A 5029-nucleotide genomic window follows, 5' to 3' on the forward strand; every position below is an offset into this window, starting at 1 on the left:
TTTTTCTTCCTTTGCTTTTTTCTGCACCTTTTTCGGCTTCGTGGATCTCTCCGCTATTTCTTCCCAAAATACTCCTGGCAGGATTGGGAGGCACTGTGACCCGATGTTTGCGAGAACGTCGGCTTCATCATTGCTCAATCTACTGATGTGATTTACCTCGCACCCATCAAACAGCTTCTCGAGCTCATTGTACACCTCCTTGTATGCCATCATGCTATCATTGACTGCGTCACATTGGTTCATAACTTGCTGAGCCACCAATTGTGAGTCGCCAAAGATTTTTAATCGAGTTGCTCTGCAAGCTTTCGCCATCTTCATCCCGTGTATGAGGGCTTCATATTCTGCTTCATTGTTGGATGCGTTAGGGAACGTCATCCGGAGGACATATTTTAACTTGTCGCCTTCAGGTGATATAAGTACCACTCCTGCGCCAGCTCCTTCTACTCTCTTGGACCCATCGAAGTTCATGGTCCAAGTTCTCGACAAATCTGGAGGTCCCGTGTTTTGCAGCTCCATCCACTCTGCAATGAAATCTGGCAGAACTTGCGACTTGATTGCCTTTCTTTTTTCATACGTGATGTCCCGAGGGGAAAGTTCTATTCCCCAAAGGGAGACACGCCCTGTAGCTTCTAGATTGTTCAGTATATTTGAAAGAGGTGCTTTGTTGACTACTATTATCGGGTGTGCCGAAAAATAGTGGCGCAACTTCCTTGCCGTTGCAATTACTCCATATGCTAGTTTCTGGTACTGCGGGTACCGCTGTTTGGAAGGCGATAAAACTTCACTGATGAAATATACCGGCCTTTGCACTCCATGGAGTTTTCCTTCTTCTTCTCTTTCAACAACTAGCACCGTGCTAACCACTTGGGGAGTGGCTGCAATGTACAGCAGGAGAGGTTCCTTTTCCTTCGGCGCCACCAAGATTGGTGGTGTCGAGATTGTGCGCTTCAGATCCTCGAAAGCTCTGTCGGCCTCTTCGTTCCACTGGAATTTCTCTCCTTGCTTTATCAGAGCGTAAAATGGTAACGCTTTTTCTCCCAGCCTGGCGACGAATCTGCTCAAAGCTGCGACTCGCCCAGTTAGCTGCTGTATTTCTTTCAACTTCGTTGGCTTCCTCATTGTTACGATAGCTTGTATTTTGTCGGGATTTGCTTCAATCCCTCTTGCTGAAACTAGAAACCCCAGAAGTTCTCCTGCTGGGACACCGAAAGAACACTTTGTCGGGTTCAGCTTGAGGCAGAATTTGTCGAGGTTGTCAAAGGTTTCCTTGAGATCCTCGATCAACGTCGCCCCCTTTTTTGACGTTATGACGACATCGTCGATGTATACTTGCACGTTTTTCCCAATCTGTGTCGCCAAACACTTCTGCATCATCCTCTGATATGTTGCTCCCGCGTTTTTCAGACCAAAGGGCATTGTTCTGTAGCAAAACATGCCATAAGGTGTGATGAACGCTGTCTTTACTTCATCTTCTTCTTTCAATCTGATCTGGTTGTAACCCGAATATGCGTCCAGGAAGGAAAGACGTTCACATCCAGCCGTGGAGTCGATAATTTGATCGATCCTCGGGAGGGGAAAGTGATCCTTTGGACAATGTTTATTGAGACACGTAAATTCGATGCACATGCGAAGGACCTTAGTGTTTTTCTTCGGCACCAACACAGGATTGGCTACCCATGTGGCTTCTATGTGCAACTCCTTGATAAAACCAGCTTCTCGTAGTCGATCGATTTCTGACAGCATAGCCTTGCGGTTTGGTTCCGAAAAACACCGCAAAGGTTGTTTGACTGGTCTCGCTAGTGGATCCAAGTTTAGGTGGTGCTCGGCAAGTTCCCTGGGTACTCCTGGCATGTCAGCTGGACACCATGCGAAGATTTTCCAGTTCTCACGGAGGAACTCGACGAGCGCGCTTTCGTATGCGAGGTCCATGTCGTTTGCGATGGACGTCGTCTTTTTCGGGTCTATCGGGTGAATCTGCACCTCCTTAGAATTTTTCTCAGTATTGAAAGTTGATTCTTTATTTGGCCTTCCAACGTCTGGCAGCACGTTGTAGTCAGTCATACTCCTTGACGCCAAATATTCAGCTTGCATCCCGAAAGTTTCTGATATCCGATGAAAATCCTTATCGCACTTATCGGCTAAGGCGAAGCTTCCTTTGACTGTGATTGGTCCCTTAGGTCCAGGCATTCTCCACAACAGGTATGTATAATGTGGTACCGCCATAAATCTAGCATATGCTGGTCGTCCCAACAAAGCGTGATACTGCGACGAAAAATCCACAACTTCAAACTCCAGCTTCTCGATTCTATAATTCTCTCGGGTTCCAAACTGAACGTCGAGATTAATCTTCCCCAGTGGATAACTTGGTTTCTCCAGTGTGATACCATGGAACCTCGTGTCTGTTGGCTTCAAGTTTGCTAGGGATATGTTCATCTTTCTCAATGTATATGCATACATAAGGTTTAGGCTGTGCCACCATCTATGAATACTCGAGAGACATCAAATCCCGCAATGACTGCTGGTAGGATAAGTGCTGACTGCCCTGGTCGAGGAACTTGCTGCGGATGATCTGCTATGGTGAAGCCAATATCTTGCCCTGACCAATTAAGATACTCGACCGTTGGTGGAGGCATTTTTTCTGCCATGAACACCTGTCGCGAGATTACTTTCTGAGCCCTATTGGATGGCCTTCCCTTCTGAATCATCGACACCGCTCCGTTGGAGTTAGGATCAACGTAAGGTGGTGGTGGAGGTGCTGCCGCTATTCTGAGCTGATGTCGATTGTCTTCCGTAATCGCGGGAGGAGGTGGCAAGTGAATCTCACTCCTGGGTTCTCGAGGATTTCTCTGTGCTGCCCGAGCATTAGCATGCTCTGCCCACCTTAACATTGCCTGAAAATTGCGACAGTCTTTCTGCAGATGTCCTGACTGTCTTTTTCCGTTGCTGTCGAGGAAAAAGTGCATCTGACACGGCCCATTCATCATCTCTTCAGGAGACACGAAAGGCCTCGGGAACCTAGGCCCGCTATTTTGCCTGTTGTTTCGAGAATCATCTCTATTATCGCCTCGCTGCTCATTGCTTCTCTGATAATCATCTCTGTTGTTTCCTCCTGTGTTTGCTCGGAAGCCTGCCGAGATTTGACCTGGAGCGTCATAGCTCGGGTACTGCCGAGGAAATCGTCGCCTCGGTTGATAATTTCGACCGCGGTCCTCCTCTGGCGACCTGTGCCGTTTGTTGTGAACAGCATCTTCTCCATCTACCCATCTGTTTGCTATTTCCATTAACGCGGATACTGTCTTTGGGTTGGTCCTTCCCAAGTCCTCGACAAAATCTCCACGCCTGATTCCTGCGACAAACGCATCTATCGCTCTCTCGTCAGATATATTTTCTGCCGAGTTTTTGATGATGTTCCACCTTTGGATGTATTTTCTCATTGGCTCATCTGGCTTTTGTCGGCATGCTCTCAACTCCTCTAATGACGCAGGTTTCTTGCACGTGGACCGGAAGTTCTTGACAAACACGTCCTCGAAGCTTTCCCAGCTGTCGATGGATCCTGGAGGAAGTTTCTTTATGGCTGTTGCTCTGGTTCCTCCTGTGAGCTTCACCGTCTCGAGATAATCAACTAGCCAATCCTCTGGATCTTGAAGGCCGTCGAATTTTTTGAAGTTATCGGGTAACTTGAATCCCGAAGGGACTCGAGTTTTTCGCACTCTCCTCGTGAAGCACGGCAAACCGCACATATCCTCGTCGTTCACCTCTGGGGACTGCCGATGTTCCCTCCTGCTTTGTCGCGCTCTGTCGACCCTTGCTTGTGCTGCCGTATCTCTTGCTCCACTTGGTCCTTCAGGAGCTGCTGCTGCTGCTGCCGCAGGTCGTGGACTATTTTGCCTTGCTGTTCCTTCGGGAGGTGTTGATACAAACGCCGTCCCCATGGCTCCAACTCCTGCTATCGCCATGTTGTACAGTGTTTCCCTTGGATCTCCTGGAGGTGGTTTAGATGCGAGGATAAAAGCTTGTGTCGCCATATACCCAGCCTCTGGTGTCTTAGGGATGATGTTTCCTCTCGTGTCTATCGACATAAAAGACATGTCGAGGTTTTGGACTAAGTACTCTCTTTCTCCTTCGGGTACGTGTTGTAACCTCGATCTTGCTCTATTCCGAGCCTCCCTGTGGCTATCACCCGAAGTTCTAGATTGTCGACTCAGCTCTGCCCTTCTCCTGCTGGATGCAGAAGCTGCCTCCTTTCTTCTGTTTAACTCAGCTGTCTGTTTTTCCAATTCCCTTGCAGCTCGTGCGAGCCTATATTGATATCCTTGTAATTCCTCTGGCGTGGCTGTGGTGGCCATTGGTTCTGAGCCATCCATAGCTCTCGCGGCTCTATCCCATGCTACTTGCGGGAGTCGAACTCTGTGTCGCGGCTGTGGCCCGACGTATTTATTGCCTAGGCCTCGTCGCAAATCAGAGGGATCAACGTATGGATTTCCCAAATCGTCGAAAGCCTCAGATGTTTCTTCTTGGTCATGGCTTGGCTCTCCGATGACATAAATCTGATGATACTTTGTATTCAGATCTATGTTGGGTTTGGTGACACCATCGTTAAGATTGGCGAAGACCTTGCCCACTGTAGTAGATTTGTCGATGAAGTTGTAGCTGTCGACACCGCTTGAGCCATCGCTTATATATGAGTCCGCAGATGACTCAAACGACATGTCGCTGAAGATCTTGGCGAGTTTTTCTCTCGCCCTGGTGCTGATGAAGCGTGACGACGAAGTTTCTTCCTCTCCTGATTCGGTTGACGATGTATAGCTTGAAAAATCGGAATTGACCGCCGACGATCCCGACGAAATCGGAATTTCGACACGATACGATCCCTCTTTCTCGACACGAAAGTGAAACCTTCCGAACGTCATCTCCATAGGCTCCTCCAGATACGCATATGCATCCAAACGGGAGGGCGGGTGAGGAACAAAATCAACAGAACCAGTAGCGATCTGTTTACCTCGATCCATTGCGTTGCTTGCGATTGATG

Source organism: Lolium perenne, chromosome 7 (genome assembly GCF_019359855.2).
Source record: "Lolium perenne isolate Kyuss_39 chromosome 7, Kyuss_2.0, whole genome shotgun sequence".
Lineage (NCBI taxonomy): Eukaryota > Viridiplantae > Streptophyta > Magnoliopsida > Poales > Poaceae > Lolium > Lolium perenne.